The sequence below is a fragment of the Epargyreus clarus genome, unplaced genomic scaffold (assembly GCF_041222505.1).
Source record: "Epargyreus clarus isolate Ecla_fem2 unplaced genomic scaffold, WU_Ecla_fem_2.2 ptg000016l, whole genome shotgun sequence".
Taxonomy (NCBI): domain Eukaryota; kingdom Metazoa; phylum Arthropoda; class Insecta; order Lepidoptera; family Hesperiidae; genus Epargyreus; species Epargyreus clarus.
In genome coordinates, this window is record NW_027332224.1 from 4,392,875 (window position 1) to 4,407,092 (window position 14,218).

The 14,218-nt window shown below is 32.6% G+C and overlaps 1 protein-coding gene across 8 annotated transcripts in view; it reads left to right on the plus strand.

Moving 5' to 3' along the window:
• Window positions 1-14,218, plus strand: part of Hr3 (nuclear hormone receptor 3 ROR-beta) — a 165,977-nt gene that overhangs the window by 25,439 nt on the left and 126,320 nt on the right. For 5 of the 8 annotated variants that reach the window (XM_073081711.1, XM_073081710.1, XM_073081713.1 and 2 more), the window contains exon 1: window positions 10,409-10,598. The exons of 1 other annotated variant lie outside the window; for it this stretch is intronic. The gene's annotated coding sequence lies outside the window, so the exon portion shown is untranslated. Of the gene's footprint in view, window positions 1-10,408; window positions 10,599-14,218 lie in introns of those variants that run through there. 2 more of the 8 variants (XM_073081718.1, XM_073081719.1) reach the window with 1 other exon arrangement.

The following is a 14,218-nucleotide window of genomic DNA, read 5'->3' on the forward strand; positions in this document are numbered from 1 at the left end:
CTAATTAGAGTTTTACTGTATGTTTCTGAAGAAAGCTTGACCAATTTAGGTACACAGTGACGAAAAAAAAAGCTTTTATTAAATAAATAATAATGCTACTTTATCGTTAAAATTTTTAAAAGTACAAATTTACGATTACAGTTATTTGTATGTCATATCATATTTTTTAACGCGGGCGAAGCCGCGGGTTCTTCTAGTATTAAATATATTTGATAAATAGATTTTGAGGCGGTACAAAGTTGCCGGGTCAGCTAGTTTTTAAATTAAAAAAATTTTTTTTTATGAATGTCTGGTTGTATCGAACCTGGAACCTTTACGTGTTAGACTGGCAATCGCTTCGTTACAGGGATTGTGGGATTAAATACCCCAACAGTGGGATAGCGTGGACAAGCTCTACTACACAATCATACGCTTCAAGCAAATCTTTTGTGTCATATTGAATTTTAAACGCATTATTCTTCAGAATAATAGGAATAATGGACAATGAAAATGCAATAGGAAATTCTATTTGAAGAGATTTGTTATATTCATGCTGCTATTATATTGCAGACATTTTGTGATTTTTTCTTTATTATATCTTTTGCATTCATCTGCATGTTTTTTTTTAAATAACAGCTTTAATATTATAGGCATATAATAATTATTTTACGATAATACACTTTCTTAATATATATTCTCTAAATTTACACGCGAACTATATTTCTTTAAACTAAAACATACAGCATGATAGTAAGAGGCCACTGCCGCCCATGGACAGCTGTAATCAACCCCAGATAAGATTAGATTCCTACCTGAAGTCAGTCACAGACGCACTAGCCCTGAGGAACTAGCCCTAGCTGGAATGCCTCTAAAAAGTATGTCTACCTTACCATACCCTACAAAGCAGAACACAGCAGCGCTTAACACTGCTCTTATAACAGAAATAGGTGTGGCGGTGGTGCCGCCGGAGTCGAACAACACAGGGTACTACCACCTTTAAAGTGTTGTTAGATTTGTCCAAATGGTGGAAGTGACTATATTTTTGTATTTATAATAATATATATATTTGCCTAATCTAGTCTTGTTGATTTTAAAATATTGAGATATCAGCGATAATACTTCAATTAAAAATCCCACACCTTGCCATATGAATAAACACAAATGTAACACACAATTTTCAATCTAACACAATATCTGATTGAACCACGTAATTGGTACAAATCAGCGCGCCCTATCGATTGCTTTAATTAGAACTTGGTAGTTGCTGGTTACAATCAAATTAATTTCATTGTGATTTTCAATCGAAAACAAGGGAAATGGTAGCAATAAGTTGAATTGAACCCTCTGTGGTTCGGTAACACCACCGCCACTCCTATTTCTGTCATAACAGCAGTGTTAAACGCTGCAGTGTTCTGGGTTTTAGAGTGTAGTAATCTAAATATATATAACTCAAAGGTGACTGACTGACATAGTGATCTATCAACGCACAGCCCAAACCACTGGACGGATCGGGCTGAAATTTGGCATGCAGGTAGATTTTATGACGTAGGCATCCGCTAAGAAAGGATTTTGATCAATTCTACCCCCAAGGGGATAAAATAGGGGATGAAAATATTACTTTACTTCGTAACGCGAGCAAAGCCGCGGGCAAAAGCTCGTGTAGACATAATTTTCCGGGGCATTTCAGCTCAGTCCTCAGGAGTAGTGGCGCATCTGTGGCCGATTTCAGGTAGGAATCTAGTCTTATCTAGACTGGATTACATGTCCATGGGCGGCAGTAGCCACTTACCATCAGGTGTAGGTACTGTATGCTCGTCTGCTACTCGTACCAATATTATAAAAAAACCAAGTTTTTTTAGGATAGATACATTTTAACAATCCATCATACGTTTGGGCTGTATCTAAGTTGTGCCAAAGAATGAGAATAGGTACATACGCTCGAAAAACATTACCCTCCTTGTCTGTATGACTGTCTGTATGATTTTTCAAAGTGTTATGCGTATTAAAATTTAAATAACTAATATTGAAATAACATCGTTAACAACGCCGTTTAACAGCGAAAGAAAACACCATGAGAAAACCCACACGTCCCGAGTATCGTGGTGGACTATGGCCTAAAATCTCTCTCTGAGAGACCTGTGCCCAATGGATCCATAATTGGTTGATAACGACATATTGCCATCATTTAAAACCTTAAAATGTAGCTATCGTTTGGTTCAAGTCTAAAGTATGTCAAAGCATAGTGTATTCTTATTTCTGCGAATTATATTTAAAACGGGTCGATTTTGGTTCTACGTTTAGGTCTATAATTATATGTGGAACTGGAGTAGGTTAGCATTAAATATTTGTGACCAATAGTATACCAGTGCAGCGATAGCCTAGTGGTTAAGATCGGCCTCTTGATCAAATAGTCCGAGGTTCAAATCCAAACGCAGCTCTGATTTTTCAAAATTATTATAGAAATAGAAATTAATTATCACTTGCTTAAACGGTGAAGTAAAACATCGTGAGGAAACCTGCATACCTGAGAAATCTAAACAAGAGTGTTTAAAAGTATGTGAAGTCTACCAATACGCACTTGGCCAGCGCGGTAGACTATAGCTTAATCCTTCTTATTCTGAGAGAAGACAAGTGCCTAGCTGTGGGACAGTCATGAGTTGATGAAAAAGCATTGTGTCATATCTTTTCCTTTTTAATATCTGTATCTCCTTTTTTAGGTTGGTCTGTACGTAAAGGGTAAAAACGGAACCTTATTACTAAGCCTTCCGTGACTGTCCGTCTGTCATAGGCTTTATCTCTTGAACCGTAATAGATAGATACTTGAAATTTTTACAGAGTATGTTAAATGGTAACCACTTTGGCAACATATAGTAAATTTAAAAATAAAAGGTTTAAATATATGAGGGTGTGGACTTTAAATAAACTCCAGAAAGATCAGAAAAACTCGTTCTATTTGGAGTTTATTAAAGTGTCCATGGGCGGCATGGACCGTTTACTATTAGGTAGCATGCATGCTTGTTTGTTTCAACTTAAACAAATATGGTAGGATAGAAAAAATAAACATACATTGTAGGTAAAAAATAACTGGGTAAGTAAAAAGTCTCTATTACAAAGAGGTCGCTTAAGCTTTTGTGCTTAAGTGCATGCTATTAGTCATTATAATTGCGTAAACATTATTAATTACGTGTATTTAATGTCTGTTTACTTATTTCGAAGTATTACAGCGTAAACACGTTTACCGTTAACTAGTGCCATCTGTTGAGAAAAACACGCAACTCCCTGACACATATAAGAACCAGCTTCAACGGTACTCCTAAACAAACCTTTTGAAAGCTATGCGTAGATTGGTATTCATGCTTAATTGAAGCCAAGTAATTAAATCTAACCTTTATCTAAAGGTTAATAACAGTAAATAACGACATCTGGCGTCAGGAATCCTAACTAATAACTGTACTTGTTTATATTTCTGTTTATGGAAACGCTTACGTAGTTAATTATAGTATATAGAAGCTGTCGATAAAACAAATCAAGACAGATACACTCCAGTTAAGTGCGGTTATCTCTGACCTATATTCCTTGCAATCGAAAGCAAAACACAGTCTCGAGTTTGTCGCAAAAAGTGCATTACGGTTCCAACGCCATCTAGCGTCGAGTAGCGACATCTGTTTTTTCGCTAAGTCCCGTTGTTAAAACCGCTAGTGACACAGTTTCGCCAGCTGATGCGGTGTCGTAGTGGTGTGACGTCGCCACGTGGGAACCGTCGTCTATGTGTGTGTGTTCCGTTATAGCTTTAGACCTGTTTCTTTTACACATTCTCAGTTTAGGTCTTTGACTTATTTTTATACTGTCTGCTAAATAATTGAGTTACGGCACTTAATGATTCATATAAGAATATTATCTAACTGGAATTTTCAGATAATACTATTACTATATTATTATTTAGATTATATTGTTCATTTTAGGTGTTTGAATCATTTAAAAAAAAAAAACGTTTGTCGTAATAATCGAGTTACGGAACTTAATGATTCATTTAATTGATTCATTTAATAAATTAATAATATTATTCAATTGGAATGTTGACATATTTTTATTTTATTATTTACATTATGTTCACTTTGTGTCTTCAACTTATTTTTCATAAACATCTATCAGTTATCTAAATAGTTGAGTTACAGCACTTTATACGATTCATATACGTTTTTTTATATCTCATTCGGATTTTCATATATTTTTTATTTAGGTTTATTATATTTAGTCACTAATTATTATAAAATGTGTGTTCGTTTTTGTGTGTGTGTATTTTAGTGGGGTTGTGAGTGTAGAAAGCGTCTTTTTAAATTAAATATAAGTATACTAAAATTTTAAAATAATCCTTTACTTACCTATTAAAGAGTTCTGCGCCTAACTACAGTGCCTTCAAAGCCTAATCTATTGCTATCTATTGCTGGTTTATAAGTAACAGCAATGTTTACACTGACAGAAATAGGTGTGGCGGCGATGCCTCCGGAGTCGAACCACAAAGGGTTCAACCACCTTCAAAATAGTTACTAGCACTAAGTTAGGATACATCAATTCACACAATTAATGTAATTCGATTAAATTTTCTCATTTAAAATATTTAATCATGTTTTTTCCTTTCAGGTAAGTCGCATCAAGCCAGCAGATATACTTAATGGAGAAAGCGTAAGTAATTAACAAAATAATCGAATGAAAACAAAAAACCCAACTATTTACAAATATAGTCTATGTTACTTCTATTCAGACGAATCTATCGACATCTAAGGGAGACTTCATACTTTTCCGAGGTGTTCCAGCTTAGTCCTCAGGGGTAGCTCATCTGTGGCCGACCACAGGTATAAATCTAATCCTATCGGGGGTTGATTACAAGTGATCATGAGCGGCAGTAGCTACTTACTATCAGGTGGACTGCATGCTCCTATAATAAAAAAAAAAAGAAAAACCTCATATATTAAAATCCGGCAAGCCGTCTTCATGGCGCACCCAAAATATGTGACATACATATTCCGCAGTCTGTCAATAAAACTACCCCTCCGAAAAATCACCCTTTTTGCGATCAAAATAAAACTATACAAGGAAATACACAAACTTATCTACGTCAATACATAAAGACAATGTTTTGTCCCAATTTCAGAATAGGTAGACATTTTTTATCAATTTCTTGATAAGATATGCAAATCCGGACATCAACCCCTGAATAATCTTAGTGTGCCAAATTTTATCTGTCATGTGATTAGGCTTTCTTTTTATATGTAAATTACATGGGCGACCATAGTTCTCTGTGGCAACGTGTGATCGGCTTCAGGGGGGTTACTGCCATCTCTTAAAACAATATTATTTTAATCATACTTTTACTTTTTTTGCTGGAAACTTAACTTTTTAAGCAAAATATGACAATTTCCGTTGATTTTATACAATGGATAAGCGAAAAATTAATAAGGGTTTAAGTTTGTTCAACTGTGTATGACGGAATATTTTACTGTTTTAAGGAGGAAATAAAACTCTCCTGAACTATATTGGTTATTAAAAGATGGTGACCCCCTGGTAGAAACTGTTATGTAGAGTTGGTTACAGATGTTCATTGGTAGCGACCAATTACCATCAGGTGGACTGCATGGACGTTTCCTACTTCTATATTATGAAAAATATGTAAAAAAGTACGGTATTTTATTTAACATATTTTACAAATGAAGTTTTCTAAAACCAATTAATTATTTAAATCAATATACCTAACACATTTTAACCAAAATGTTCGTTAAAATTAAAATAAGTATTAGAAAAATGTTTTATTTTTAAATACTTAGATTTTTATTTATTTAATAACTTAATATTTAAAATAACATTGCGTAATGTATAAGTGAAAAATAAATTTAAATAAAAAGATCTTTAAATTCAATGAAAGAGAAAGTCAAATTAAGTTGAAATTACATTTTAAAGCAAAAACAGTTATATAAAAAAATTAGAAAATATAAAATTTTATAATAACAAAATAAAAGTTGAATCAGAAATCAAATAATAATTGGTGAAACGTTCTCGCAGACGGAGGGTTCCGTACGGCCAAATTTTCATTTTTTTATTTTTAGTATTTTTTATCACATTAGCCATAGGTTATGAAAATTTGAACTGTCTACCTATTACGGTTCCATTGATAAACACTAAAAAACTTCGAAAAATAGCGGTTTCTTGCATGGCCACCCTTATTTATTTTATTTTCAACCTATTTTTAGTATCTGTCGTTATAGCAGCCAGCAGTTCAAATTACAGTATTATATTAGTAGTACAAGTGTAAAAAATAAGTATCTAAATATTACGACTGAAGAGATATAGCCCTGTGACAGACGGACAGTACAGCGTAGGCTCAGTAATAGGGTTCTGTTTTTACCCTATGGTTACGGAACCCTAAAAATTAATTTGATGGTGTCCTAATTCCTATGTTTAAAATGTAGACAGCCACTAATGACTAATCATAACCGAACTACTTAACTTCAAGTACCTTTTATCATTAACTTTACTGTTAGATTAGGTAAGTTTAAAATTTTCTCGAAAGTTTTGAAGGCAACATGTTCTTGCGAAAATTGTGGAACATCAATACTATCTATTTTTTTTCATAATCTCCATCTCTTCATCCATCTGATTGGTATTGGCCACTGCTGTCCAAAGATATTTGTAACCACCCCAGATAAGATTAGATTCCTATCTTAGGTTGGCCACAGATTTGTTGCTATACTGAGGAATAACAACGCTTCGCTGCAGAGGACTAAGTTGAATATCTTCCTTATCACATCTTTGTAATCATAGCAGAGGTACACTGCTGTTATGAGGTTCAAATAGATGTGACGGTAGTGCCACCGAAGTAGAACTACCATAGGATTATAGCGGCCATAGCATTGCCACCTCGACTCAGTCTGGTTTATAAGGTCCTTCAAAATGGCCTAAGTTGAAGCCTCCTAGGCCTCACTACACTTGACACATAATTTAGTCCTCCATCCACTGACAACGTGGGCGCTATCGGTCATTGACCGAGATAGCCTTATCAATGTTATCAGACGAAATTAGGTTACCGTGTATCACAGTACGCCGTTAGTATGTGTCTTAGGCGAAATTCGTCAATCCATTATTGTCCCACTGCTGGGCACGGGTCTTTTTTACACGCTTTATATTAGCTTCACTTGTATGTTTGTCAGTGAGTAACTCCGTTTTTCAGTAGAAAGAGATCAACATACAACCTCATCTTACCCTGCATGTATGAAAGAAATAAATAGAATACCGAAAGCTTTTTAGATGATTTTATCGTAAAAGCGGGTTTTTTAGTTTTTTGAAGTTTATTTATTTATTAAAAGATGAGAAGAACATTGGTAACTTCTTTAGCGTTGAATCCGTAGGGAACAAAAGCCGTATACCTAATAATAATTATTACAATAATTAAAAACATTATAATAATTATTACCTAATATAATTATTACAGGAATAAGGTCATAGTACACAGCGCTGGTTAATGTGGAATTGAAGACTTCATAGAGCTTTAAAAATATAGCGATAGAACCCTATATGATTCAACTCTGACGGCTACCGCTATACCTATTTCTGCCTATTAACAGCAGTGTTAAGCGCTGCTGTGTTCTGGTTTGAAGGGTGTAAGGGACATACTTTGACGAGGTATTCCAGCTTAGTCCTCAGGGATAGCGGCGCATCTGTGGCCGACCTCAGGTGGGAATCCGGTCTTGTTTGGTTGATGGCAGCTCTATGGGCAGCAGTAGTTACTTAACATCAGATGGACTGCATGCTCGTCTGCTACTCCTATATTACATATCGATACCTTAATTCGCAAATCAGCCAACTCCACTTTTTATCAAAATGTTTTTCTTTATTTATTTTAATAGTAAATGGCGTTGAACGAAATAAAAAAATCTACATATTTCTCAGGCCTATGGAGTGTGGGTCCCTTGCGATGTTTTCTTTCGCCATTTTAACAAGTGATAATTAATTTCTAATACGCACATAACTTTGACAACTCTGAATTGTCTAGGATTTAAATTTCTGCCCTTCTGAATAACAGAGCGAACTTTCAACAATGCTTTTTATAAAATTACGATATATAACATTACAATATTAGAATTGCTTCTATTACTTCTACCATCTGGCACAAAAGCAGATGGTCCTTACCATAGAAGACAAACCCGTTTTTAAAATCCACGTGTTCATCTTGACCCCTCAAAACCTCCCCACTGGACCGAACACACTTCAATGGACTTTACATGTCCTGTCATTTCACAGGGACACAAAAGGGTTAATTTGCGAAGGGGTGACGCAAGACTTTAAATAGCGCGATCGATTTTTTTTAACTTTTAAAAATTATGTTCCTGTTTCTTTTGCGAGATTTTGTTAATTTAAAATAGTAATGAAATGTTTTTTTTATATAATAACAGACGATCATGCAGTCCACCTGATGGTAAGTGCCTACTGCCGCCTATGGACATCTGTAACCCCAGATAGGATTAGATATTCCTACCTGAGGTCGGCCACAGATGCGCCGCTACCCCTGAGGACTAAGCTGGAACGCCCTGGCAAAATATTTCTCCCTTACCACAGCAGCACTTAACGTTGCTGTTATGAGGCAGAAATACGGGCGGTAATTATTAGGCGGTTTTAGGCAGAAAGTCGCAAAAACAGTCAATAAAGACAGATATATTTCGCTGTTGTTACATTTAATTTTAGCTTGAATGTTTCATAGATGGACTAAATTATATATTATAACTAGCTGACCCGGCAACGGCTGACGTTTTGTTGCCATATAAATAAAAAATGTTAAGGGTGAACAACCCTTATCACTTAGGGGTATGAAAAATAGATAGTAGCCGATTCTCAGAGCTATTGAATATGCATATAAAATTTGGTGAAAATCGGTAAAGCAGTTTCGGAGGAGTACGGTAACTAACATTGTGACACGAGAATTTTATATACAAGATGCTTACTTATTATGAGTTAAATGAAATATTTGAATTTAAAAGTTATATTGTTACTTAATGGAAGAGAGAATTTACCTTGTTATAACTTTGAAATGTTAACAAGACTAAATTCCAAGTTATTTTTAGTTAAATCAGTGGATATTCAGGAAAATAATCTCCATAGTTTACGGGTTAATCCGTTTTACTGATGAAAGTCCATTTGCTGACTGAATTTGTTAAGGGAAAAAGGGTTTAAAAATTCCAAAAATAAGATATTTTGGTTTTCTTTATGTAGTTGCGTAGTTAGTTTATTTTTAATTATTAATGTAACATGTTTGCGCTGTTTTTTATAATAAAAATCATGGTTTAACCAAAGGCGGAGTCACTATACCGGTCTGACATGTAGAGGGTTCCAAATTCGATCCCTGGTGAAGCAGATATCGAAATTACTGATTTAAATTTCTGTTATAAGTACCAATGTGTGTGTTTATAGCACCCATGATACAGGGAATCCTAATGTGAAGTAGGTAGATTTTTTAGGATTTTTCTTATGTACTTACATTGATCATTACAATGATTTATTTTTATTAATGTAGATTAATATTACGATATTTTTGAAAAAGAGGTTACAATACTTATATTGAAAATATATTTGTGTGATTGCTCGTAATAGTAAGAACAGTTGGAATGTATGCTTTGAGCTTATTTAAAATTTATTCATGTAAACACTGTTTCTTATGTGGGTAATCCATTTAAATAAATAAATAAATTTATGTCCATATTTAAAAGCTTCCTATAAACTTAAATGAGTAAAAAGTAATGGTTATATGAACTGCGTTCATTACGTTAAGCTTTCCTTGTTTATTTATGGATATATATTGTGTATTATTTCTCTAATTAAATGTTTGCTATATTTAGATATTGTAATCAAAAATGTATGTTGACTTTACGTACGTAGGACAATGCATAGGGCTTGCGTAACTCATGACCTAATTATTTAATACTACAAGTATTTACATTTACTTGTCAAAATCTAATGCATCCTTTTTAATTGTTGTATTTATTACCAATTATTAGTAAGGTGATACATTTACGTGTCTAATTTTAGTATCATTTTTGTTAGAAAGTCTAATTTTAAGAGTTAAATTACGAAAACATTTCAGCTGATTATTTATTTGGCAAAATCTTGTCCATTCTTTATAATTTAGTTTATTATCATTATTTATTGATTAATTTAGATATTGACGCATCAGACTATGATTTTATTTTTGTTTTCGAAAGTTTTTGGCTGATATTTTAAGTTATATTAAGAAAAAAATTCGGCTGACTACTATACACGTTAAAACTTGCAAGGTAAAAGTAAATGTGGTGTTATGCCTAGATCAAGTGTTCAAATTAAATGTGGCCAGTACCTTCACAGTCCTGCGGAGTACCAAGCGCCAAACCATTCATTCGTTTTGCGCTTACAAAATTCAGTTTGTGTCGTAGAACGCGCGAGCGCGAACGTACGCGAAACTTTCAAATTTTGACAGCCGAAACTTCGCGCCGAAACTAACTTTTTTTTACATCGCTGTATACAGCCGCAAGTAACTGTGTGCATTCGGCCAGTGTGTTTCAATTGATTTTTTGGATTGTTACAAATGCATTGCGGTGCAAGTGAGTAATATGTATAAGTTAAGATTGTTCGTCCGTTGTGTCACTACGATTGGATTTATCAGTCATTTCGCAATTCACTATTCGACTAAACTTTTTGGTTCTAACATGTTAAATATGCAATTTTTTAAATGAATGATTTTTTTAATGAAAAGTGAATTCATTTTTTGAATAAATTCAGTTTTTCGATTCAAAAAATCTTAAGGCTACGCACTTAATTTTTTTTATAATTAACCCACCCGTATATTAATGACCTGTATAACAATTATCTATCACGAAACCTGCAGCTATCAAGGTCTTAGTTGCATGAGATCTAGTATTGCATTGTGGGAGCGAGGCGGCGATAGATTCGACCTTGTGTCAGACAGAGAGGTCCGATGTTGGGAAACTCTTGGGAAATATATTTTTCTCTTTCGGGAGCGAAGGGCATTTTTTCGTGTATTTGTTTTTGAGATAATTAGCGTTATCTAGCTTTGTTTGACATGTTTTTAGGTCGATGTTAAAGAGATTTGGTCGTCTTTAGTGATTTATTGTGTTAATATCTTTTATTCAGCCATAAAAAATAAAAATTAAAAATATATATTATGAGTAGCTTTTCTTCAAAAAATTTTAGGCGTTATTTTAGGCGTTGATAACTTCGAAAAATTGGCGAAATTTTTTTGTTTATTAAATATATTAATTGTTTCATTAATCATAATAATAATTTTGTTTATGAATAATTTAAGACGACGTATAAAAAAATTAGGAAATATTGTTTTCTTAAAATTGAAAATTTTCGTAATTATTTTTTAATGATAATTTAAATCGTTAAAGTGTCGTTGTGAAGAAATTTTAATGCTTCAATCATCTATAAATTTTAATTAAGAAAAAACTATTACCGAGAATCGAATCTGTGACCTTCTAATTTGCACAATCTCCTATAAGCCTACAGGCTATCGATTTGCAATATTATTACGGTTATAGCTATTAATCTTTTGTAATCAAAATAAGAAATAAAAGAAAGATAAAATCGTAACATATATTACAAAGTAAAAGATATGATCTGTTATTTAAGAGTATATAAAATATTTCATTAGAATAAAAATAAAACTACGACTTAATTTAAAATAATATTAACATGTTTTTACAATAGATATACTAGATGTAATTTGATTCATTTAAGAAAATTATGACTTATAATTGAACAAATATATAATTTTATTAGTAAGTCAACCATTTATTGTAGACTTACATTTATTTATGGCTTATTATATGCTATTTAATTTTAAACTAATCTAAACTAAATAACTATAGATTATCAACTATAAGGTATCATCATATTTTTAGTTTCCATGGGGCATGCATTTTTTAAATCTTTTGTAGAGGTCATTTACAATATATGTGTATAGAAATCGTGTGCAAAATATATTGTTTTGATCATTATTTCGAATATTTTTTTATAAGTGTGAATTTTTGGTTCAATTTGAATAATATAGTATTTTTAGATTCGATAAGTGACGCTTTTTTTTTGAACCGAACGTTCAAACAAAATTTCTTTATAAAATAAGTCAATATAAGTCACCTTATTACATTAGTTAACAGTAAAATAAGCCAAAAATGAGTAAGGACGAGTTTAAATGCTCAAAACGGATTTCGAAAACACGAGCATAAAACACAATGACTTCATTTTGCGTAAGATATTTCGCGATCGTAATTTTTCAAAGCCTCTTGCCTTTAAGATTACAAAATGTATGCGTAATAATATTTTATAACTAGCGGAATGGGTAATAAATTATAAATAAAAATAGATAAATTGATATAGAGACTAATTGATTTCTGAGGTAGATTTCGTCATAGTTCGACTTATTATGTATATTCGACTTATTATATATAGTCACCAGTGCCACACTTATTTTTGTTATAACAGTAGTGTTAAGCGCTGCTATGTTCTGGTTTTGTGGTAAGGGTGTGGTAAGGGAGACGTTATTAGAGTCATTCTAACTTATTCCTCAGGGGTAGCAACGTATCTGTGGGAACCTCATGTAGGACTGTAATCTTATCTGAGTTTGATTACAGATGCCCGTGGTAGTGACGTATGTCTGGTAGGTGGACTGCATATTTTAAAAATCTTTAACAATGTATTTTAGTTTCATTTCTCATTCTTAATTTAGAATTACTATTACCCTGTTGGACATAAGGTTTTTTAAAATGAGATCCACATTCGGCCAATGCTTTAGTAGAGTTCAGTTTTGTATTTTTTTCCAAAAAGTTCCTCCTGAATTATGTTTCTTCCAGATTTCTTTCTTTATTGTTTAATCATGCGATAGTTATTTCTAATACGCACATACCATCGACAAAACTACATGCGACTAGTACCCTGAAAGATTGAAATGGATACGCTATCGTTAGGCTAAGGGTTGATTATAATAATTATTAAACAATGGTCCATTCGTTAAAACTAACTTAATAATCCGAATGTCCTCGCAACACGCTATATCAAAGATTGGATATATGCATGATATCTAGACAATGTCCATTTTAACACGAAAACTTATAGTACTTTATTTTTGAAAAATTACCTCAAAAAGTCAAAATATGTAGTTGCTGAACAACACAATCTTTTTAGGATTTCTTATTATATACGTGATAACTTATAATAATTATTATTCATAATTATGTAGTGCGTTCTGGAGATAGCCTAATTTGAAATCCAGGCTTTCAATTCACGAATCCCAGTCCATACTTTAGATATTTTGAGATCGTACGTATAATGTACGCAGTGTAGAAGTATTTCGTTTCTTCTAATATATATTGGTAATTATTCTGTAATTGGTAAATTATGTATTAAATATATTTTGAATATCATTAAACTTCAACATCTTTTGAGCGTTGACCACCAAGCTTGGCATATCTAAATATTATTTCATGGAGAAAGTTTTTACGCAAATCTATTTACACTAGACAAATAACCTCTTGCTTAACTTTTTATCTAAACCCACGTGAACAAAATCGCGCGCAATAGTTTTTTACAAAAAAAAAAAAACAATCTAAAAGTTTATATCTCATAAAGCTTCTAACAAGTCCGTAAGAGTAATCAAAGACATCATTTAATAGATAATAATCTGTCCTTATCGCTTGCTCAAACTATAATGTAATTAAATTAATTTGCAAAAGAAACGATACTAATGACGATTATCGATTTGTATCATTCGTTTCTCTTTTTGCATTCGTTTTTTTACAATTCGTTTGGTATCGAAACGATCTACCTTTCACATTTAATCTCTTGTTATTGTGGTTATTGTATCTATATGGGCATCTCAGGTGCACCTCTGTGCACGGTTTCATATTAAAAAAAAGAATTTGTTCGAAATTTAAAAATAATTGCATTTTACCTTTTTGGCTTTGAAACTTTTGTGGAGAGATAGATAATTTACTGGGGATGAAACAGATGACTATAATGACGATATAATTATATCTAAAATGCACATGCTTCTCGTAGCAAATATCTTTTAAAAAATGAAGTATTAATTTTAAAATTTTATGACATATTTTTTTACTTCTGCACTTTTTATGATAAAAGAAGTGTACCAGTCTGCACTAAGACAGTGTGGTAGTAAGCCTAATATTTGCCCAGTAGTAGGTTA